Source organism: Rhinolophus sinicus, linkage group LG10, assembly GCF_036562045.2.
Source record: "Rhinolophus sinicus isolate RSC01 linkage group LG10, ASM3656204v1, whole genome shotgun sequence".
NCBI lineage: Eukaryota > Metazoa > Chordata > Mammalia > Chiroptera > Rhinolophidae > Rhinolophus > Rhinolophus sinicus.
Genome location: NC_133759.1, coordinates 93,554,377 through 93,580,734, shown reverse-complemented (window position 1 = coordinate 93,580,734; position 26,358 = coordinate 93,554,377). Strand labels below are relative to the sequence as shown.

At 36.5% G+C, this 26,358-nt stretch overlaps 1 protein-coding gene across 3 annotated transcripts in view; it reads right to left on the bottom strand.

The window, feature by feature from the left end:
* The window catches only part of SGCD (sarcoglycan delta), an 827,683-nt gene that overhangs the window by 363,183 nt on the left and 438,142 nt on the right, over positions 1-26,358 (bottom strand). Inside the window, exon 1 of one of the 3 annotated variants that reach the window (XM_019750404.2) lies at positions 1,155-1,553. The exons of the other annotated variants lie outside the window; for them this stretch is intronic. The gene's annotated coding sequence lies outside the window, so the exon portion shown is untranslated. Of the gene's footprint in view, positions 1-1,154; positions 1,554-26,358 lie in introns of those variants that run through there. 3 annotated transcript variants of the gene reach the window in all.

The following is a 26,358-nucleotide window of genomic DNA, read 5'->3' as shown; positions in this document are numbered from 1 at the left end:
ACTAAAGTAAACACACACCTGTTTTTATAGAGGTACACCCTAAGAGCTCTAGCTACTTTTCTGCTATTCAAGAAGTATCCAAGAATCCATTCATTCATCTGTTTTCCCAACCAGACTTTTGGCCAAACCCCTTTGGAAAACACCACTGTTGTCACTGACTGCCTTGCCAGGATTCAGAAAGCTGTAGTGAGATTCAGCTGAGCTCCTTCTGAACTGAACCAGCTTCTTAAATACTATTACGTTATTTTGTATATTTTCTAAATGCTAAGCATGTAGGAAGGTATATAGCTTTCCTAGTAGGGGTGAAAATCTCTACTGCATTATAGCTGATATGTGTGAGAAAGAGTTATTTAAATTTGATTTTTTTAAAAAAGTACTCTTCAGGAAGGTATAAAACGAGATCAATGAAATAAAAATCACACTATTATGCCTGTATCTTTTAACAATGATTTTGAGTAAACCACTATTTTCTGTTACTCTCTAGTTTTCTATTCATAAAAATACAAAAGTGTTTTTTTTTAGAGAAAAACTGCCAGTTATTCCTTCAACTCAGAAAAAAATTGAAAATTATTATAAAAACAGAATCACAAATGTTGATCCAGTATATTTCTAGTCAAATAGATCACTGGACTCCTTAATGACCATCACAATTCCATGTAATAATACAAGAGGCCAGGAATTCATGCATACATACTTCCTCCCACACTCTGCAAGTCTTATCCAAAATAGAAACTTCAAACTCTGATTACCTCCTAAAATGAGAGCCATTTTCTGCTAAAAATGCGCCTTTCAAAATTCTTATGAAGCAAAGAACAGTTTCATCTACAATTATCTTTCCTGCCAATTAACTGTCCTTACACACAGAAAAGTTCCAGAAGGTTGGAGCAGGGCGACACGACACAAACTCACATACTTTTCTTTTCACATCAAGTTGCCAGCTAAATTCTAACTTTCAGAAGTGTCTCTGCCTTGCTGAAAATCAGATCTTGAAGGGAGCTGGGAGAAAGAAAAGATTACAACTCCACACCAAATGATTAAGCGATGACGTTCTAAGTTACACACACACACACTCGAAAACTCAGGACGTGCAAACAAACAGCAGGCTTACAAAGTGAAAAGAAGTGTGGAAATGCAAGAAGGTAACCGCACCCTACCTCTCTTTTCTGCTTCCCAAGACAGCTGGTGAAAATCGCCCTCAATCCGGGAGTGTGCGCAGAGACTCTGAAGGAGGCGTCCGACTGGCCTGCCGAGTGTGAGCAGGCCCAGCCCGTGTTCAGAAGCTGCCCCAGTCAGATTTTCCAACTGTAGAACTGCAGCCAAGTCCCTGCCCATGCCTGAAGAATTTCCTGAACAGCATTCCCGTTCTTTTTCTGACTGCTTTGAAACCGTACTCTGTCTGTGCTTCAATACGGCTTTGTCAGGCCAACTCGGAGCTACTGGGCTGTCTCCAGCTATCAATGGGAAACACATGTGTCAAGCACGGACTCGCTCCCCTGCACCAACGCTCACGGCGTCTGCTGGGCTCACATTCACAGCCACAAAGGAAACTACTTCTAGAACCAATTCGGGTTGCTCAGCCATTCTCCACACAGGCTCAGCTCTGTGGTGCTAGATGCTGGAGATAAGTCTTCTCTTTCTGCTGCTCCACACTGCCCCTTTTGAGCTGGCTCCTTCCGTTCACATTCCTGGCTGACCCCCAGTAGCCCCCTGAGTTCTTGCCAGTGCTGATAACGAGCCTATTACAGCTGAGAGATGTGAGTTCTAATTGGATCTCCCTACATGGGTTTGCCTGAGTCTTTGCTCAAAATTTCAACTGCTGGAGGGGCAACAGTATTTTTAGCATTTCCAGGCCAGTTCTGTACTTCAGAGTTGTCCCGTCATCCTGATGTGTGCATCTATGGCTGCTGCGACTAAAAATAATGCAATTATTTTTCAGGCACTTTCCTTATTCTTTGCTCTATAAGTGGACTGGTCCAAAAATGTAACACTTTACAGGCTGTTGCAATGTGTGTTATGATTATAGGATATAGAAAGGAGAAAAGAATGTACCTTTCATCAGAATGCGTCTTAATTCTGTGCACCTGTGATTATTTCTGGATGCCACTCCATCAAGATGTCCTGTGTACATTCTGCTGGCTTTTGTGGTCCACCTTTGACATTTTCTTTTTCCATAAGACAAGAGGAAATCTCTAAAGATACGAAGAGGACAAGCCTCTTTTCCCACACTGAAAACCCAGTATCTAAAGAACCAAAGCTAAGTTGTCAAGGTAACACTGTAGACAAGAGATGATTTAAAGAGAGAGCCTCATTTGTTTTGAGTATTTTTCTTTTGGTATTAATGTTTTACTCCCTAAAAATCATACCCCATTCTCATTTATTTTAAAGAACTGGCTTGCCAGATTGTAAAAGTCTTGTGTGTTCCTCAGGGGCTGCTGTAAATAATAGGATTTGGGGAGGTCTGGAGTTTAGCATCCAATTGCAGTGAGCAGTTTCAGCAGGATTAGCTTTTTGCCTTGGGAAGCAGCGTGCATGTGTGTGGGTTGGGGGTTGGAGGAGGGCATGTGCACCTCCAAGGCCAGGGTGCAATTATAGAATCGGAAAACTTCACAGTTGGAAGGAACCCCAGAGAACATCCAATCCAAATTGTTTCTACCCTTCATATTATGGAGGGAAATGGAGGCCCAGAGAGATTAGATGACTCGTCTAGAATTGCAAAGACAGTTAATGCCAGAGCTGAGACTAGAAAACAGGATGTGGGCTAATTTTCTATGTGCTTTCTCTATCCCAGCAGCATCTGGGAGGGGTGGTATCATCCACCTTTCACAACAGCAGGCCTGTAATCAGTTGGCCTGGATCCATCTAATCTTAGCTCTGCCTGTGAATCCCCGTCAGCGTGCTTAACCTCTCTGGACCTGAGTTTCCTCATCTGTAAAATGGGGACAATCATAGGATCTACTTCATGGACTTGTTGAGGATTTGGTGAGATAATCATGGAAAGTGTTCATTAGAGTGCCTATATATAAATTTCAATTTAGTTTTCTTTAAATGGAGCAAAACCGAGACCCTTTCTCTTACCTAAAAATAAAACTGTACTCTCGTACCTATTCTGGTTTCAGTTTCTAGAATAAACTTGTTGATGGGCTAGTTAAGTTTTCTGCCACCTTAACATAATAGGGGCCTATCACCTCAAACACAGGCAAGCTTCCGAATGAATGCCTTAGTGGAACATTAAACCAGCCACACAGCTACTTTCCATTTATTCCCTAAACGTAACACTGAAGTCTTTCCTCAAGATTAGCTCACAGGAGAGGAAAGCAGTGCCACCAAACCTGCAGTGAATTACATGAGGCTGAACAAAGCACCACGGGCAGAGAACTGGACTTGGTCTCCAAACCTGAAGAGCTCGAGCTAATCATTCTAAAACTAGGAGACCATCAACAATTGCAATTCCCACATTTGGTGACTGCAACCTCCTAAATTAACAGCAACAACTACAAAACCCCATAAACTGGGGAAGAAATCTTACCGAGAAAACAGCTGCTACAAATGCTAAAGAATCAGATTTCTAGCTGGGCTTCCAGAGCCTTTGTCTTAGAGCCCACCCCACTACTTTGAAGGAAACAAAAGAGGAGGAATAGTCAATTTTGAGTGGTTTAGAAGTGTTTTAATAATTGAACAAACATGAAACTGGAAAACCAAGCTCAGACTCACTTAGACTTACAAAGGCAGACGACGGTGATGTGATCTAAAAGACGCTGTTGCTGAATTCCCCCAAATCTTGGCCACAGGGCTCATCCATGGTGGATATTTATGAGAGATACTTCAGTTCGAGATCCAGCTTCAATATTACCAGCTGGAAAATCCTGAAAAGCTACTGGACTCTTCCAATGTTAAGAAAAATCATCCAAAACTTGAAAATAAGACCAAAAGATTGTCATGTCTTTTCAAAGGCCTATGTGGCAACTGTTAAACATGCCCTCTCAAGAATTACTTAAGGGAAAAGGGGTTTGTTCAATTCACTGTTCACTACTGAATAAAGGTCCTAAATGTAGTAAAGTTACATGTTATGTCAGAGACTTTTGTCTGTTAAAGATACAAATTATTTCTCTCCAGTAGAAAAGATACTCCCACATGTGATGGTGTATTGTACTATAAGACGTTATCCGGTTTTGTATAATACGTATCTAATGTAGCAATCTTTTGCTAACCTTCCTATGTTAATGCACCTGAAACAAGGAGCTCGCACAGTGACCGATTCCCTCGTCAATGAATGAGTCAAATCAAATCTGCCCCATATTTTCACTTTACATTTGTAGGAGTGATGCTTTTAGGTTTTAAAAATTATAGTTCGATACTATTTCATTTGCCTCTTCTGCATAATGAGCGTTCTAAATCTTATGTGAGGTAATGCATAATAAAACACTTAAAGTATATGGCACAGAGCAAATGCTCAAACTATGTAAGCACTGCTATTATTTAATACATACGCTAATATTTGGTGTTCAGTTTTGTAAAGGACACTAGAGATCCCTAGACTGGGTCACTCATCGATCTCCTTCCTATTACACTTTCTAATCCTTGGATTCTGAATCCACTGTACAATGGCTACCACAACTGGAATCCTTCCACAGATATCAACCTCGGCTTTTCAGAGATTTCTACTTTTCATGTTCTAAAATTAACCACTGAAATATATTTCCATATAACACATACAGATTCTATAGCTGCTAATCATAAATGTCAGTTAAAATTCTGACCTTAAGGATCATATGAAAGAGAAAACATCATTCTAAACTAGAACACAAGCTCCATGAGGACAAAGATTTTTGTCTGCATCATCTCCAGCTGTATTTCCAATGTCTAGGATTGGTATGTGGTTGGCCCTTATATTTACCATTTGAATAAATAACTGCCTTTGACTTACTTGAAAATGGGTTTCCTAAATTATCTTTTTAAAAAGAATTATTTTGACATACAGTTTAAACATATCTGGTACTATTGGGTCATTTATCTTCATTATGGTTTAGGTTCCTTTTATCATCTGGTTTGCTTTCTTCTAGGAATGTTTCAGTTTGGCCAATCTCCCCTTAAAATTTGGTGCTGAGACGTGAACAAACTTTTCAGATTTCATTTAATCTTTCTGACATGTTACAATATTGTATGGTACTTGGGATACTAAGTTCTCTTATAAGATGTAAATATTCTCAGAAACTAATAAGCCATTTCTGAGACAGACTTTGAGAAACTACCAAGTCAGGTGCCTGGCAAAGTCCTTAAGGCCTGAGGCACAGGTAAGACGGCTTGGTTCTAGGAAAGGATGCTCGCTGTGCCACTCACTTGGGAGGGAGATAATACCGTGAGTCATAGAGGCACAAAGTAATCATGGGACAAACTTGAAAAGAGGCATTTGTCAGGACCCTTTGGTTACAGCACTCAGAACTCATTCAAATTAGCCTAAAGAAAAGTGTGTGTGGGGGGGGTGTTCTAACTCATATAACTGTAACCCCTAGTGGTGGATTTTAAAGGGGAGGTGGGTAGACAGTAGCAGTTAAAATGCAGTCAAGGCTCTATCTCCCTCTTCTTCTCTAGGCTTCTCTTGACTTCATTCCCAGGTTTGCTCTCTCCATTGGGTAGTAAGTGAGATGACCATAGGTGGTCCAAAGGTCACTTTCATAGGGACAATAAAGGGTCCTTTCCAGGAAGGACTCTAGGTAGCCATGCTTGAGCCACATACTTATCCAGGAATGAATCTCTATAATCAGGGGGCTGAGGTTCTGGTGGTGGCCATATGTGGTTCATATGACCACCCTGGAGACTAAAAGGGCGGGATCAGCGCCACCTGCACCCCATGGATTGAGAAGCAGGCTAATCAGGGAATTGAGAAAAAGTGACAGGCAGACAAAACTCCCCCATGAACTACGGATGATGGGGCACCAAGACATAGTCATAATCTTGCCCAGAGAAAGTTCTTTAAGAAAAATTATGAGGCAATATTTAATCAATGGATAGAAAAGAGTATTTATTATATACAAGGCAAAAGTAGTTGAGTTAGAGTTAAGCTAATGGCAGAAAATTAGAACAGTAACATTATGTCAGCCTTTCACTGAAAGGTTCATTTCATAAATAATAGGTGATGGGAAATGACATTCACCCTGCTTTGGCTCTTCAAAACAGACAGAGCCAAAACAATCCTACTTTTCAATGGCCAAGTGCAAAATTATCTGGTTGACATTTTTTTTGTGGAGGAAATGTGGACAGAGAAGTTTGGCTCAGTGACGAATCAATGACCCACAGTTTTGGGGATACCTCCACTGGCCAGAGTGTCCAAGTTAAAGTCATTTTGTGTTTTGGAAATTCAAATATTGCATGGTATACGATGAAGGATTCTCAAGGTAAGTCATTCCTTTGCAAAGGAACTGACACATGTGATAATTAATGTGACTAGTAATGAAAACAACCCATTGCAAATATATGTATTAAAAATAATTAAATAGGGTAAAGCAAATACTGGTGTAGTTACACAGATGGTTGCATGCATTCTTTTCTCTTCAGCACAAAACACGGATCACTTCTTTCAAAATTCTTTCTGGTCCATAATTTCTCAATGTAATACAGCTTGCTGAAAGTAAAATTCTTGAAATATCACATTTTTATTTGGAAATAAAATTTATTGCTCAATAAAAATGGGCCAGATTTCATGATAGGGACTCCATCCTAGGCAGAAATAAATAAGACCTGTACTTGAAAGCAATCGCACCACTCAGTGCTCAATGGTACAAAATACAACTTTTGGATGCAGAAATGCCCAGATAATTTAAGCCGCCTGAATGAGGAGTGATGCTTGAAGGCTAAGCCTCCAAATTAAACACCCACACCCAGCAATTGTATACCAAAAAAATATCAAAAGCTGCGAAGGGCAGAAAATTTAATATTATACATTTCAAACTATTTCATCTTTAGAAGGAATTTATTTACATGATAGAGGCATAGTTGAGCACATCCACAACTAGCAGTGTCTACTACATAACAGTTGCTTAATAAATGTTTATTGTTTAACTAACAATGAAAATTGCTAGTAATAAAAAATATTCTGACACTGCCAGGCAAACAATAACTGAAGGAGTTTATCACCATTAGATCTGCCTTACAAGAAATGATACATGGAGTTCTTCAATTTGAAACAAAAAGATGCTAACTAACAACATGAAAAATGAAAGTATAAAAATAACTGGTAAAGATAAATATATAATCAAATTCAAAATATCTAATATTAAAATGGTGGCATGTAAAACTCTTTGAACTCTAGTTTCAAAAAATAACTACAGCTACAATAATTTGTTAATGGATAAACAATGGATATACAAAGTGTAAAGTGTGATATCAAAACCATAAAATGGGGGAGAAGTAAAAGTATAGAGTAATTTTGTATGCAATTGAAGTTAAGTAGTTATCAGCTTAAAATAGACTGTTATAACTATAAGGTGTTTTATGTAAGTTTTGTGGTAACAACAGAGGGAAAAATACTCTACTAGATACATCAAAGATGAAAAGAAAGAAATCAAAGCATACTATTGCAAAAAAAAAAAAATCAACAAATCACAAAAGAAGACAGCAAGACAGAAAGAACAACAACAAAAATGACAAAACAGTCAGAAAACCATTAACAAAATAGCAATAGCAAGTCCTTACATATCAATGTTCATTTGAAATGCACATGGATTCAATTCTCCACTCAGAAGACACAGAGTGGCTGAACAGATGGAAGATTCAACAATACACTACCTATAAGAGACTCACTTTAATCTTAAGTACATACATTAGCTGAAAGTGAAGGGATAGAACAAGATATTCCATGCAATAACCAAAAGACAGCAGGAGTGGCTATACTTATATTAGATAAAAGAGACTTTTAGTCAAAACATGTCAAGGAGACAAAGAAAATCACTATAAAATGATAAAGAAGTCTATTCATCAACAGAATATAACAATTGTAAATACATATGCACCCAACTTTGAAGTACCTAAATATATAAAATTAGTATTAACAGAATTAAAGGGAAAAATAGACAGCAGTACAATAATAACAGAAGCTATCAATACCCCACTTTCAACAATGGATGGATCTTCCAGACAGAAAGTCAATAAGGAAACAGCAGTTTTGAATAACATTATAGAGCAGATACACTTAACAGGCATATACAGAGCATTCCATCCAACAGCAGGAGAATAAACATTCTTCTCATGTGTACATGGAACATTCCCCAAGGTAGATCATATGTTGAACCACAAAACAAGTCTTAACAAATTTAAAAAGACTGAAATCATATCAAGTATCTTTTCTGACCACAATGGCATAAAACTAGAAATCAGTAACAGGAGAAAAGTTAAAAAATTTAAAAATATGTGAAAATTAAACAACATGCTCTGAACAACCAATAGGTTAAGGATGAAATCAAAAGGGAAACCAAAAGGTATTTTTAGACAAACAAAAATGGAACGACAACATACTAAAACTTAAGGGATACAGCAAAGCAGTTCTAAAAGGGAAGTTTATAGCAATAAATGTTTACATTGGAAGAAAAAAGTTCAGGTAAACAACCTAACTTCACATTTAAAGGGATTATAAAAATGAAGAACAAACTAAACCCAAGGTTAGTAGGAGAAAGGACATAATAAGACTAGAACATAAATAAAATACAAACCAAAAAAATGCAAAAGAACAACAAAACTAAGTTGATTTTTTTGAAAAGATAAACAAAACTGACAAACATTTAGCCAGACTAACAAAGGAAAAAAAGAGAGGACTCAAACAAAATTATAAACTGAAATAAAATTTTAAAGTTTTATAAAATTATAAAACTGATATCACAGAAATACAAAGGAACATAAGAGACTACTAAAAACAAATATGCACCAACAAATTGGACAACATAGAAGAAATTGATAACTTTCTAGAAACATACAACCTACCAAGATTGAATCATGAAAAAAGAGAAAATCTAAACAGTAATTACTAGTAAGGAGATTGCAGCAGTAATCAAAAACCTCCAAAAAAGAAAAGCCTAGTACCTAATGGCTTCACAGGTGAATTTTAGCAAACATTTAAAGAAGAATTAATAACAATCTTTTTCAAACACTTCCAAAAAATTGAAGAGGAGGAAATACTTCAAAACTGATTCTACAATGCCAACTTTACCCTCATACAATAGCCAAATAAGGGCACTATAAGAAACTTACAGGCTAATATCCCGGATAAACACATACACAAAATTTCTCAATAGAATATTAGCTAACTGATCTCAACAACACATTACAAAGACACACTACAATCAAGTGAAATTCATCCAAGATTCAAGAATGGTTCAATATATACAAATCAATGAATGTGATACACTACATTTACAGAATGAAATATAAAAATCACATGATCACCTCAATAGATGCAGGAAAAGTATTTGATGAAAATTCAACATATTTTCATGATCAAAATGTTGAACAAATTAGATATAAAAGGAATGCACCTCCACATAACAAAGGCCATAATACATGACAAGCCCACAGCCAACATCACGCTGAACAATAAAAAGCTAAAAGGCTTCTCTTTAAGATCAGGAACAAGACAATGGAGCCCACTCCTATTAAACATGGTTAAACATTCTACTTAAAGTAGACAAATTAGACAATAAAAAGAAATAAAACTCATCCAAATTGAAAAGGAAGACGTAAAATTGTCTGTTTAAAAAAGATGATTCTGATATATAGAAGACCATAAAGATTACAACAAAAAATTGTTAGAACTAATAATTCAGGACAATTGCAGTATACAGAATCAATAGACAAAAATCAGTTGCATTTATATACACAGAAAGGAAGGAATTAAAACATAATTCCATTTACAATAGCATCAAAATTAAATTCTTAGAAATAAATTTAACAAATAAGGAAAAGATCTGTATTGAAAAATGGGAACCATTGATGAAAGAAATTGAAGAAGATACAAATAAATGGAAGATATCCCATATTCACAATTTGGAAGAATTAAGATTGTTAAAATGTCCATATTATCCAAAGCAATTTATAGATTCGATGCAATCCCTATCAAAATTCCAGTGACATTTTTCACAGACATAGAACCAACAATCCTAAAACTTGTACAAAGGCACAAAAGATTCTAAACAGCCAAAGCAATCCTGAGACAGAACAACAAAGCTGAAGACATCACACTTCTGATTTCAAACTGTATTACAGAGCTACAGTAATCAAAACAGCAAGGTACTGGCATAAAAACAGATGCATAGATCAATGGAACAGAAGAGAGAGCCTAGAAATAAACCCACACATATACAGTCAACTTATCTTTGACAAGGGTGCCAAGGATACACAATGGGAAAAGAATAGTATTTTCAGTAAATGGAGCTGGGAAAACTGGATATTCACATGCAGAAGAATAAGACTGAACCCTAATCTTTGTCTTTGTACAGAAAATAACTTGAAATGAATTAATGTTTTAAATTAAAGACCTGAAACTGTAAAACTCTTAGAAAAAATGTACAGAAAAATATCCTTGGCATTGGTCTTGTCAATGACTTTATGGATATAACAGGCAATGAGAGCAGAAATAGACAAGTACGACTACATCAAACTGAAAAGCTTCTGTACAGAAAAAGGAACCACCAACACGAAGAGGCAATCTATAGAACGGAAGTATTTGCAAACTATATATCTGATACAAAGTTAGTATCCAAAATATATAGGCAACTCACACAACTCAATAGCAAAAAACAAATAAGGATTAAAAAAAAATGGGCTCAAGACATAAATACACATTTTTCCAAAGAAGATACATAAATGGCCACACCCCTGAAAAGGTGCTCAATATCAATAATCATCATGAAAATGCACATCAAAAACACAATGTGATATCACCTCATACCAATCAGTATGGCCATTATCAAAAAGACAAGCGATAACAAGTGTTGGCAAGGATGTGAAGAAAAGGGTACTCTTGTACACTGTTGGTTGGCACATAAGTTGGTTCAGCCATCACAGAAAACAGTATGGAGTTTCCCCCAAAATTGAAAAGAGAACAACCATATGATCCAGCCATCACACTTCTGGGTGTATATATAGCCAAAGGAAATTAAATCAAGATCTTAAAGAAATATCTGTGCTCCCATGTTCATTGTGGTCTTAGTCACAATAGCCAAGATATGGAAACAACCTAAGTGTCCAAAGATGGATGAATAAAGAAAATGTCATATATGTGTTTGTGTGTATATACACAATGGAACATTATTCGGCCACATAAAAAGACCATCCTGCCATTTGTGACATACGGATGAATCTGGATGACATTAAACTAAGTGAAATAAGCCAGAAACAGAAAGCCAAATGCTATATGATCTCTCGTATATGTGAAATCTAGAAAAGTCAAACGCTCAGAAGCAGATAGTAGAATGATGATTGCCAGGGGCTATGGGTTGGGGAAAATGAAGAAACTGTTGGTCAGAGGGTACAAACTTTTAGTTATGAGTAAATTCTAAGGATACAGCACGGTGTCTATAGTTAACAACAATGTATGAGATTTGCAAAGAGATTAATCTTAAGTTTTCTCACCATACACATGCACACAAGGTCACTACGTGAGATGATCGATGTGTTGATTAGCTTGATTGTAGTAATCATTTCACAATGCACATGAATATCAAGTCATCATGGAGTATACTTCCAATATATACAATTTTTATTTGTCAATTTTATCTCAATAAAGTTAAAAATAAAGCATAAACCATATCAACAGAATAAAAAATACGCATTATGATATCATTTTTGTAGTATTATAAATTGCTGACAAAATAATTTTACATAATTTTTAAAGCTCACAGTGGTAGATTGTGGCATATTCTGATCTAGAAGGAGATGGTAGGTTATCAACTCTAACTTTTTCATTACTTTCATAAAAAAATAAATAAATAAAAAAACTGAGACCTGAAGTGACATGGCCAGAGTCACACAGATAGTATAGGAGTTCAGTCAAAGAGTCACATATTCTCATCTGAGAAAAGCAAATAAAAACCACAATGAGACATCGCCTCACCCCTGTCAGAATGGCCATCATCAATAAATCAACAAACAATAAATGTTGGCGAGGATGTGGACAAAAAGAAACCCATGTGCACTGGTGATGGGAATGCAGATTGGTACAGCCACTGTGGAAAACAGTATAGAGGTTCCTCAAAACAAAAATAGAACTACTTTATGACCCAGCAATTTCACTCCTGGGTATTTATCGAAAGAAATCCAAAAGACTAATTTGAAAAGATATATGCAACGCTTATGTTCACTGAAGTACTAAAACCAATAGCCAAGATACAGAAACAACCAAAATGCCCATCAATAGATGACTGGATAAAAATGCGGTACATACACACAATGAAGTATTATGCAGCCATAAAAAAGAATGAAATCTTACCATTTGCAACAATATGGATGGACCTAGAGGGTATTATGCTAACTGAAATAAGTCAGACTGAGAACCAAAATACCATATGATCTCACTTATATGTGGAATCTAAAGAACACAGTAAGTGAACAAACAAAACAGAAATAGACGCATGGATACAGAGAACCAACTGATGGTTTCCAGAAGGGAAGGGGAGCTGGGAGGCTGGGTGAGAAAAGTCAAAGGATTAGGAAGTACAAATTGGTCATCACGAAATAGTCACAGGGATATGAAATATAGTATGGGAAATACAGTCAATAATATTGGAAAAACTGTGCAGTGTCAGATGGATGTTAGACTTACTGGGGAGATCACTTCATAAGTCACATAAATGCCTAACCACTGTGCTGTACACCTGAAACTAATGTAATATTGAATGTCAACTACAATTTAAAAAATAGTCACAGAATGTAAAGTACAGCATAGGGAATACATGTAGTCAATGGTATTGTAATAACTATGTACGGTGTCCGATGGGTAGTAGACTTGTTGGGGTTATCACTTTGTGAGGGGTGTAAATGTCTAATCACTATGCTGTTTTGTACACCTGAAACTAATAAAAAAAAATCATGTTTTCTGATACCTACCTTGCCTGCTGGAGCCAATGACTATGATTCTAGGACACGATCCATTGTATCACTTCTTCACTTATTTGGGTAATTTCTGCCGTGAATCTATTCCTGAAATACAATTTGGGTTCCAATATGCAGTGTCTGGTTATCTACTTCTATCCTTACCTCTTTTAAGCAATCGGGAGGGCCTTTCAAGGATTTCTAAGTATTATGTTAATAAAAACTAAATGGACATAGATAAGGCTGTTAAAAAACTAAAATACAAGTCTAGAGACAAAATGTTATTATGCTAAGCTAAATGCAGGTGAAAATTGTCTTATATACCTTTTTAAAAAATTATTTTTATTACAATATAGTTGACATACAATATTATACTAGTTTCAGGTACACAATATAGTGATTTGACATTTATATACCTTACAATGTGTTCACCACGGTAAGTCTAGTAGCTGTCTGTCATGGTACAAAGTTATTACAATATTATTTACCCCATGTTCATTGCAGCCTTATTTATAATAGCCACGATATGGAAGCAACCAAGGTATCCATCGATAGAGACTGGATAAAGAAAATGGAAGAAAATGGAAAAATTACATATATAATTATATATAACATGTAGTATACATTATATGTATTATTTGCATTATATATAATATATATATACTATATATATATACATCATATATATGATATATACACATATATGTATATATATATATGATGTATATACATTTATATACACACATACATATTTACACACACACACATACACATACACACCACCAGGGGTGCCAAAAATGTATAAAAACGGCTTGTATTCATCTTTTGCTATTGGCATATATTGAGTATTACAATTTTAATACAGTTCTTTTCCTTTCTTAAAATGTGTATACATTTTTGGCACCCTCTGTATATGAAATATACTATATGAAATATAGTATGTATATATGTATACATATGTGTCTATATATTATATATACAATTGACTATTACTCAGCAAAAAAAAGAATAAAATCTTGACATTTACAACAATATGGATGGACCTAGAGGATATTATGGTAAGTGAAATAAGTCAAACAGAGAAAGACAAATACTATATGACTTCACTTATATGTGGAATCTGTAAAAAACAAAACAAATGGACAAACAAAACAAAAGAGAAAGAGACTCATAAATACAGACAGCAAACTGATGGTTGCTGGGAGGAGGAAGAGATGGGTGGAAAAGGTGAAGGGGAACAACAGGTACAAACTTCATAGAGTTATAAAATTTAGTAAGGCCTGGGGATGTAATGTAAAAATTTGTCTTATATACCTTTAACCCTACCCTTAACAGAACAAGTACACATTACATATCTGTTGGAATGGATAGAAATAAAATACTTCTGTAACTTTGGGGATTGTAGAGTTCAATGTAAAGGTGATATTCCTCAAGGCTTCCATCTTGATCAACTTCAACCGTCCTTTAATATCCTGAACCTCATGTCTCATATTTAGACTGAAAGCAACAGATTGGGCAGTTTGCTATTAGAAGCAACAGATTGGGCCAGTTTGGCTGATCTCCATTACTGTCCTGTCTTAGAGAACAGCATGGAGTGTTGATGCAATAGATTCACAGAAATAAACTTCATGTAAAATGTACTTAGTGGCTGCACTCCCAAAAGTGTGAAGCAGGAAGTGTAAGCACCAAATGGATGAGGACAGAAATGCCAAAGTCAAGAGTAAAAAGACTGGTTACCTGACCAGCATATTCACCTCTGACCACACTAGGTTGGAATATCTAATGAAACAATGTGGCATTCAAAATGTCATCCATGGATGCACAGAAGCAGAGTCACAAAAGGGAAAAGGTAAGTAGAGTTCATTCAAGCACTGAATTAGAGTCTTAGCCAAAGAACCTGTCACTCTTATTTAATGAGTGGCTATTCTATGCCAGGCATTGGCTATATGGCAGATAGAAGACAGATGGGTCCTTAATCTCAAGGCCATTTACGGTCTTTGTTGGGAGGACATCCAAGTGTCCTCTGGGACCACTGGCAAGACCATCTCTTTTGGGCTGACTTAGCCTGATGTCATTAAGGAATCCCTTTTATTTAAGTCATTTTGTTTTGATTTCAAGTACATTAATTATCTTTCTCACTTTATTCCTTCTTCTTATGTAGGTTTCCTAGAAGGAGAGAAAACGTAGCTATCCCTATCCATGGAATACGTACTTATAATTGCAAGTTTAAAAATGGACATTGCTACTGTAGACATCGATCTCATAAGGTTGGCTAGTGTGAGTCTGCCATTGAGAGATAAAACCTCTCTTGGCTGAACTGATAGAATCAGCTTTGTAAGACTTGAAGTTATGAAAGACATTCTGTGAAGACTCCATGGAAAGAGACTTGCCCATGAATATCACTATAGTATCTATTAATTTCCAGATCTAAGATGTAGAATAATGAATTGGCAAGGGTTTATAGCTAGAGAAATGGGTCAATTCTTTAACCATGTCATCTTACACATCTATAAGAGACCATGGGAGCTGAGCTACTTCATTTAATTCTCTCTAAGATATTATCATACATCAACATTTTATTTTAAAGAAACACTTAAAGATTCTATTATTAGATGAGCTCAGTGTAAAAGGTGAAGCCAAACGTCAGTTTGTAGTGACATAATCAGTATAAAAAAATCTCCACTTTTTAGGAGCTTAATTCAAAATATAAAATATTTCCACATTGAATAAATGTATTTGGGGTTCTGGACAAATTTTTGATGTTCATTGCATTTTAAGACTTCGTATGAGTACTTTACTTGATTTTTAAACTGTAGCCTTTACTTTTAATGCCATGAACTTGAAAATATTATCTACATCCCATTATGTGAACTTTAATAAGGGGAAGACTCTGTACTTGCCACCATGTTTGTGACTGGCAGGATTTAGAACTTCTTTGCCTGGGATGGAATTAGACAAACCTGGATTATCTTGGTGGTGTTACTTCTCAGCCAGGAAAAGTGGCAAATTACTTACACTGTCTAATCCTTGAGTCCTCATGTGTAAAATGGGAGTAAGCAAGAGCAGCTATCTCAAAAGACTGTACAAGGGTTTAACAAAATAATCTCGGTAAAAGTGGCTTTCACACATAGCAATCGCCAACATGCACTGAGAGCTCAACTGTGCTCTTACATAGTAACTGCTCAAATATTAGCTGATACTGCGGAATTCTGCCCCAGGATGTTTTGTTTTTTGAGCCATCCCATTACTTGGTATTCAAATATATTGAGAACATAGATGCACTTCAGTAGCAAGAGACTACTTTCAAAGTGAGCCAGTCTACTGTTATTTTTGTTAATTTTCCAGCGACTTAATTATTACAATGTCATTTCATCGTGAGTTAGCAGGTACATTTACAGGCCTAAGCTCACTGTTCTAACTATATAAAGCACACCTATGTCACTCTAGTTTGGTTACTAAGCGAGAAGATCGTATTCAATACCAATTCTTCAGTGCAGCCTGCCTTAGTACCAGTTGGGTCCACACCTCCAACATCCCTCATCGACGTAGTTTTGGCTTTGCTTTCTATCTCCCTGCCTCCATCTAGCCCTTCAACAATGCATTCTTGAATCTTTAGATAGTGTTAGTCTCACTCTTAATACAAATACTTTAAAGGTTCTCATCTCTCTTACGATACAGTATAAACATCTTAACACGGATTGCAAGGCACTGGATGACCTAGACCTTGTACCTCCTGTATGGCATTCAGGAAACAGCTTACAGGTCCCTTCTTGCAGGAAGCCTTCTCCTTTTGTCCCTCCTCCTCCAGCTGAGCAGGTATATCTGAAGTCCTTGGTTAGGTGCTCCACAAAATTCCTTGAGTATTTCCTGTCATACTACTTGCCATTCTTTATTGTTACTGCTCAATTAGTTGTCTGAATGCTTAAGTACATTGTCAGCTCTTGAGGACAGGCACTATGTCTGACCAGTTTATCAGTTCTCAGTAGGGTTACCACACTGCCTGGGTTGGTACAGACACTACAGTAACTGCTGAAAAAGGGAGGGGAGGAGGGAGGAGCCGAAAACTGTGCCCAGAAAGGTGGCAGTGGTAGAAAGAGCACTGTACTGGGAGATTGGAGAGCTTAATACAAAACAATATTTACAATATGGTTAATAGTTTTCATTCATAAAGTTTAATCTGAAAATGTTGATTTACTCTGTGTTCTGCCTAAATACCTAAAGTGCTTTCTGATCAATGAAACTTCCATCTAAATTTTATTCTGTGGCTTTGTCTTCTGCACAGACTAAGTCTCAGAAGACAGAACACGTTTAAACTGCCACATTAATTAACACCTTTAATACCACACCCTTCAAGTTCAATTGGAATGAACTCCTCACCAATACAGTGATCTTCCTCTAGATTTAGCCTTTTGTTTAATTTTATGTTTTTTTGACTACACTGGCTTTTTCCCTAAGAATTCTTTTTTTTCTTTTTTTTTTTTGTACCTAATTATGGGGAACTTGAGACATCTCATCACCAATTTAGTGATTACACAATTGCAATTTTTGAAGTTGTGAGAACTGTTAACCAAAATTTCGAGGATATATGAAAAGATGTTAGAACTGATACCTAAATAATTACAGGAAAAAACTCAGGATGCCATGGTTTATGGTGCATTTCTTATGCACATGTTTGAAGAAGCCAAAACTGAACAGCATGTACACACTCAAGACTGAGTTGCATTAGCAGAAAAGATAAATTTGAATGTCGAGTCCAGACTTAGGAATGGAGAAAACTGTTCCTAGGATTTATAAAATGGAGCTAGTTACTCCTTTAACAGACTACACTCCCAGTACCCCAGTATGTTCTGAATCAACTGTACGAGCCATTTAAATAACAACACCCTTCAGCCCTTAAGACTCAAATAGTTTTTCTACCTCAAATCTGATTTCTCACAACCATTCTTATATACACAGATTTATTTCAGGAAACCTGACCTTATAGAACATTATGTTTTGTAACTAGGATTGGAGAAGATGCATAGACTCTTTGTTAACATAATATTTACATATAATCCTAGCAGCCAACATTTATCGAGTGCCTACTGTGTGCCAGGTGCTTTCATTACAATATTTCTCTTCATCTCATGGAAACCCTGTGCGGTTGGTATGATCTCAGGGATTGGCACACTTTTTCTGTAAAGGGCCAGATAGTAAATGTGTTAGCCTTTGCAGACTACACAGTCTGTGTTGTAATTTCTCAGCTCTGCAGTTATAGCACGAAAGCAGCCGTAGACAATAAATAAATGAATGGGACTGTCTTGTTCCAATAAAACATTTTATGAACATGAATATTTAAACTGCATACATTTTCTGTATGTCATGAAATACTTTTATTTTGATTGTTTGTTTCAATGATTTAAAAATATAAAAACCATCCTTAGCTCACAAGCCTTATAGAGACAGGTGGTGGCCAGATTTGACCCAGGAGGTCATAGATTGCCAGGCTCTGCACTCTCTCGATATTTCAGGGCTTGGAACTGAAGCTCAGAGAGACAGAGATACTAGTGAGAAGACAGAGACAACTTTCACTCTTAAAGCACCTTCTCCTTTTGATTTGTGTGCCTCTGCCTATGTTATGGTTTATATTTAATGCAAAAGCTAAAATCTTCCTGTAGCTAAGACCTTAAAATGACTGACAAATGAGTAGATGATGACTGAGAAGAGGCCATTATTTTCAGTGAAGTTTTTTGTGTTGTTTTTTTTTAAATCTCATTTGGAAGGGAAGTGGTTCCGGCAAATCAAAATTAATAAATCATGGTCCTTATAATGAGAACAAGTTAGTTTTCTTATTATATATTTTATTTACATATTCTAAAATTGGTAAACACCTTTTTGTTGTTGTTTCGTTAGAAACACAGGAGAATGTTGAGGCCGACTTCTAGAGAGAAAGGGGGACCATAAAGTCAGGAAGAAAAGGTATGAGAAACCAAGCATAAATCAGGTTCCATTTAAAAATTCTCTTTACATTGGGGTCTTTTAAATTTTAAGAGTGATGTCTTTACAGCTTCTATGATAAAAAGCTACATGTTTTTCAAATCAGAAACTTCAAGCATCATTAATTAACCATTATTTGTTAAGTGGGTGTGGTATCAGTCAACAAATTTTGAAGGAAGAGGAGGAAAAGTGGGGAAGGAAAAGGAGGAGAAGAAAAGGATGCCTCAGCCACCGACGGCAAAGTTCATGGCAAGAGCTACACGTGCATCTGGAACACACTGTTTCGAAGAGGTGAGAGGGCAAAGGAAGTCAGAAAAATGAAAACAATTCTGGGTTGGAAGACAGATGCCATCAAGGACTTTGAAGAGAAATTAAGCTTGTAAAGCTTTGTAAAGAAAATGTAACTATGCATGATGACGGATGTTAACAACTTACTGTGGTGATCACTTAGGAATACATACAAATATTAAATCATTATGCTGTACACCTGCAGCTAATATGTTAGATGTCAATTATACCTCAATTTAACAAACAAAGAAATTAAACTTGAAGTGAGTTAAGAATAAAGGAGTGGTTCTCTAACCAGTATCTAAGGCAAAAGGGAGCTTAGAAAATTCTCTTACAGGACTAGTTAAGTTAGTGTAGATGAATAACATAATTATCATTCCAATTGATATTTTTAAAGAGTTAACTTTTCTCCTGGCAGTGTCGGTGTTTTTCACGTATAATTTAATCTTTAGGACAACTCTATGAGTTAGGTGCTGGAGTTATCATCATTTTATAAATGAGGCAACTGAGATACAGAGAAGTTTAGTAACTGCCCCCAAATCACATAATGGATAAGATATAAAGATAGGATTAACTCAGGCCTGTCTAATGATGAAGACTGTGTCCTTAATTGCTATGCTAAACTGCTTCCCATTCCTATTAATGAATATGAAATTAAAGTAGAGTGGTGTCACAATTTAATATTTTATATGAGTAATGGACTAATGTAATTTAATAGCACTCTGTAATTTATAAAATGCATTCATGAACACGTTTCACTGGAGTTTCACATTATCTCTATGTGGTTGCTTAGAATTACCTCCTTCTAAGTATGTCAGTGAAGAAATTTATATTCAAAGAAGTGACTTGTTCAAGGTCACAGGGCTGGAAAATGTTGATGTGGTTGAAGGGAAAGAGCTGGCTCCATCTGTTTTTCTGGGAACTCTGGCCCTGCCACTTACTGAATGTTTTTGGAGAAGAAAACTCTTTCTGCTGCCAGCGTCTACACCTGAAAAACGAGGATAGAATTTTAATCGCTTAGAGTCTTTCCCACCCTAAAACTAGTTTATCGGCATGAATGCCTTTGGTACATTACATATAGGCATGCAACAAATGCAAACCTCCTTCGCCTGCCTGTGGTAGTGGGTATCTCAGAAAGAGCTCTGGATATACGCATATCAAACCATCATGTTGTACATGTTAAATACTGGGGTGCCAAAAAATGTATACACATGACTTGTATTCATCTTTTGTTACCGGTATATATTGAGTATTACAATTTTAATATGTTTTTTTTTTCTTTCTTAAAATGTGTACGCATTTTTTTGGCACCCCTCTGTATACACGATGTTTATTGTCCTTTATATATCAATAAATCTGGAGAGAAAACAAGGAACAGCCCTGAATCAGAATTGGAAGATCTGGGCTCTTTCGTCAACCAGGCCCTTAGCCAGCTGTGACATGGTACTGACACTTTACATCCATTTGTAGCCACACATTGATAAACCTACTGGGAGGGAGGGGGCAGTGCCCCATGTGATGCCAGCGTGGAGTTGGGAAGAGATGTGCTTCATCAGTTCTCATGAATAAGTGAGAGCAGGCTCCAGCATTCCACTGAGTAACACTGTGAGATTAGACCAGAGTTTTTCAATCATTTTGTGAAAGATGAGACTTTTTTTTAGTTGATGACGTATTTTTCAGTTAAAAAGCTTGGAGTAAAAGAATAAAAGAGTAGTGGGGGGGGGGGTCTCCCAAAGAGCTCTCACAGCAAAAAGAATGATGCAACAGAAAGTCAAAATCTTTTGGGAAGCTAAGTAAGTATATAGGATCCTTAAAGCTGGATTTTTCTGGGCTTCATACCTTATATGCATTGTGAACCTCGGAGAGGGGACTATGCACACAAATTGTGTTTCCCTGAAAATAAGACCTAGTCAGACCACCAGCTCTGATGCGTCTTTTGGAGCAAAAACTAATACCTATAAGACCTGGTATTATTTTAATATAAGACCCGGTATAATATAATATAATGTGATATAAAATATAATATAATACCGGGTATAATATAATATAATACAATATAATATAATAAAAGACCGGGTCTCATATAATATAAGACCCAGTATAATATAATATAATATAAAATAAAATAAAATAACATAATATAATACCAAGTCTTATATAATATAATAAAATACCGGGTCTTATATTAATTTTTGCTCCAAAGATGCATTAGAGCTGATGGTCTGGCTAGGTCTTATTTTCGGGAAAACATGTAGCATTTTTTAAGCTTATATGATCACATACTCTTTTATAATGGATCATTTTAGAGGACTAATGTTCTATAAAACACATTTTGGAAAATTCCACCGCAGATGAAACGAGGTAAGCTAACAAGTACTCTAACTCCTTGTTTTAATTAATGCAATCCAATCAAGTAACTGCCTAACACCAATAATGTGCCCAATCCTGTGCTAGGTGGCCATGGAGACAGAGAAAAAAAAAGAATTGTCTGCATGGCTTTTTCTACAGAAGAAAAAAAATGCACATGTCCTGGAAAGGACCAATGGTGTAAGATCAGAAAGTGGGGTCCATGGAACCAGTTTCCGGATCTAAGACTTAATCAAGGAGTGACTTTCTTATAGTCAGAATCAAAACATGAAACAAATTTCCTGGAGCAAATGATGGATACCTGAAAAATATCAGGAAAAAAGAAAGTAAGCTAAAGATGTTTATTTTAGAATCCAAATTTATCTTTTACTCATCCGTGGGAAAGAGCTAAGAGCGCTTCTTTTGATCTTAAGTCCCATGAAATCACTAACACATTGAGATGACCATTCTATTTTTTTCTAAGTTGGGGATTTAGTGAGTCTCAGAAATAAAAAGTGTAGTTGGTTCTTCTTTGGGCAAACACTGAACATGACAATGCACTTCAGGGTACCACATAACACTTATTGTGAAAAAATAAACACAACAGGAAACAAAAACCAGAGAGACTGCCAAATAAAGTTAATTTCAGGAGGGCAAAGAAATGTTTCCTTAACATCCTGGAATGCACTTGGGAACAGAAAGCAAACCTAATGATACAAATGGAATCATGTAAAAACTCTTAGTTCCACTATCTTAGATATTTTATGTGCCAAGTAATGGACCCAGAACTATTGGTTTCCTTAGGTCTTGACAGCTACTCACAAAACATCAGGAAAGAGAATTTAGTGGCAGAAAAGCTCCCAGGAGTTCCTCCCCAGTGACAGTTTCCAAACTGTTTCCTGTTATGACAATTTTCCTGGCATATGCCTACATTCCAAAGATGTTCTGAGGCAGACAACTGAGTGTCAACATCTACCTTGTGTAACTTTTACAATGTTAGGCTCTCTTGGTCCTCATGTAATGCAATATTTCAAGAGTTTTTTCTAACTCAACTTGATATGCCTGCAATCAATTACGTCACCACCACCATTATATATGGTCCACATTCAGTGCCCGGAGTTTGGCATATATAAGATTTAACCTTTAAAACAACACCAAAAAAGAGAATGCATGCACACACACACACACACCCTCTTTGTTTGTGTGTGTGTGTGTATCTTTGTGTGTGTGTGTCTATTCATTGTCCAGATGTGGAACTAAGGTTCCAAGAAGCTAAGTAAGGTGTTCAAGGTCACCTAGCTGGTAAGAAAGAGCTAGACACCAAAATCGCACCTGAGTCCCTAGGATGTCACCACCTATAGTCTTTCCACCCAGCCAGTTTGCCTCAGCTTTTCACTACCTCTTTCCCAGAGATTTTAGTCTTTACTTTTTCTCCTTGTTTCTATTTTTTCAGTCCTTTTCCACAATCCTTTCCAACTGTCTCTAGTTACATTTCTAAACCTTCTTACTACCTTCTAGGTCACTGTTCCTTAGTGAGATACCGAAGTCCACTGGCATTAGAACCACCTTTCAGTCAAATGGGTAATCTCCAGGCTCCAGGCCAGACCCGCTGCATAGAAATACCTGGGAGTAAAGTACGGGTATTTGCGTTATGACGAAGCTCTTCAAGAGATTATTTTGCAAAGTTTGAAAACTGCTCTCATAGTTATTACAAAAAACTAAGTACATATGTAAATTAAAATTGCTTCTCTTCATACAATTATGGCCACACCCCCTCTACTTTATTTTTCACTTCATTGACTTTTTACCTCAGAATGTGCTGTTTACCCTCTTTGATGTATGTTCCTTCTAGAATGTAAACTCCACAAAAGCATGGGCTTTTGTTTCTTTTCTTCACTGCTCTCTCTCCACTGGCACCTACTGAATGATCAATAAATACTTGATAAACAAATAAATGAAGGAAAAAGGACCATTCTAGGTTTAACCTTCCCCCCAGTAGACACCCACTGAACAGTTCTGTCAGCACTCTAACTGCTCTTTCAATCATTTTTCACCACTCTCTTGTGTATAATACTATCAGCTCAAAAGCATTTCACATTCTTTCTTGCAAAATTTTCATTCTTGCAAAATGCCCTAAGAAGTTACACATGCATACACACAAATTAGCAATTTAGTAAACCAAAGTTCATAATAGTTAAATTAATCTATTCCCTAAGTGAAAGAACTGGGGTGGAACTCATTCCACATCTAACTCTTTCCTCATAATACCAAACAGATTTTCATCACAGCCAAGTAATTCTTTGAGGTTGAGATGAGTTTTTCCAAGTGTAATCCCTCCGTCATCAGCGTCACTTGAGAATTTGTTAGAAATCAAGATTCTTAGACAGGACCCGGACCTACTGGGTCAGAAACTCTGGGGAGGGACGCGATAATTTGTTTTAATTTGCCCTCCAGATGATTCTGGTGCACACTTGGTTTGAGAATCGCTGAGGTAAGATGGAAAAACGCACTTAACAATTGTAACTGATAATCAATGCAGGGAAAGAACTTCGTAAGATTAGCAGATATCACAACAATAGGAGATGGTCTAGTAAAATGCTCGGTACAATTTCTGTCCCATGGTAAATGCAAAAAAAAAAAAAAAGCTAGGAAAAGTAGATGACAGGACAAGAAAGTGTCAACAAATATTATAGAAGAGGGTAGGGGAAGTATGAATAATTCAGGCTGGGACTGATCTGTTCCTAACGCTGAACCACAGTAGAGCTTAGTTTGGGAACAAGACATACAACTTATTTTTTCAGTTTCCAAATACCATTTATGAATAAAATAGGTATGCAGCTCTTTCCTTAGGAGCCATACTGAATATCCCTTTAATGGGTTACATCGTCGTGGACAAACAATAATCAGCCTCCCCTATGACCACCAAGTAGAATTTGTTTCCAATTAATAAAATGTCCCTATTATGTACAAAGTTCCCTGGGGAATAATTTAAGGAATATAAATCTGCAGAGTCTGTTATTGGGAATAATGGAAATGTTTCTTTTACTCTTTGTAGCAATTCAATTATCCAGAATAATTTTTGAAGTACCATAAATGGCCTAAGATTTCAGATAATGATATCATGTACAGAAATATTAAAAAATAATCTTTTTCCTCAATATATTTACCAGTTGGATAGTATATTTTTATTAGAAGTAAATAAGCATTTTTAATTGTAAATATTCAATTGAATGTCTCACACAGTATAAAAGATACAAAGTATACCAATTTCCCTCTTTAAAAGAAGGGAATTTTTTAAGAATGCCAGACATAGAGAATCAGACATACAGAATCAAAGTAAAAATCAAAATCATCCTTTGGTCCAAACCAGTAATTATTCCATTAAGTAGCTAATAGTACTCTACCATATTACAACTAACTGAGTCACTTTTCTTTGTCCTTTCTATTAAGGCAGCTGAACACACACAGCTGTTCTATAATTTTCCTTGTGCTAGCAATGGTAGAAAATATGATTTAACCAGAGCAGCCACAATTGTGTATCTAAGCCATTCATTTATTCATTTGCTCATTTAGTAAAAGTGTGAGTCGCTACCCTATCCCAGGGCCCATGGTAACTACGGAGAATATGATGCTCTGTGAGAACATAAACAGCCAGGTAAACTATACAGATAGCACAGCTGTAGTTTGTGTGGCTTCAGAAAGCAAAATCATGATGAGCAAGTCAGTGTATTAGATGCCTGTTGCGTTTGCCTTCCAAACACTCATCCCGCCTTCCTGATAGGAGACTCCTTACGCTGCTTGTAGAGCCACCCCTTCCATGTTTCCAGTTTACTTGGTTTGACTGGGACTCACTCCGCCCCTTAGTGCCAGAAATGGTCACATGACCCAGACCTATCAACACAGTCCCTTCACTAACAATTGGTTCATATTGGGGATATGACCAGAACTATGCTAATAGGACTCACGTGCGGGATTTATGTTAGAAATACTGGGAAACTGAAGCTGTATCTGCTGATATTGCTAGTTTTTTGATGATGTAAGCTTGGGCCTCTTGCAGTTACCAGAGTGAGAGAGTTTATGGTAGAAGGAGAAAATCAAGCATGAGATGGAGAAATCAAGTGTGGATGACATCATTCGGTCCTTTCTGTATGTAGCCAGGTCTAAAGATAGAACCAACTTTTCAAATCAAAACATGAGGCACACATACACACTCCATATCATTATTTATTCGACATTCTACACACTGCACATATTTGTGTTCTGTGAGAATCCTTCCCCTCCACCCTCATAGAATATAAGGTTCATGAAGACCTTCTTTTCTGGGGGGGAGTCTATTTTGTTCCCTCTCACATCTCTGCATCTAGAACAGGGCCTATCTATTGTATGGCAGTCACTCAATACTTTTTTGAAAAATGAATAGGAACCGTTTTGTTCCTAACCTTCCTTTCCACTCCTTCCACTACCCCCTTTCCCACACACATGCACACAGGATACGCACTCACTGACCCTGCTACAGTACCTTCCATCCTCTTAGGGTCAGCCTTCCTTCCATTCAGTTTATTATTATTTTTTACATTTTGCTCTTGACTTTAATTATCACAAAGAGATGTAAGAAGTTGCCAGATTTTTTGGGGTGGGGTGAGGTGGGGAGGGGACATATACTACATGAATGTG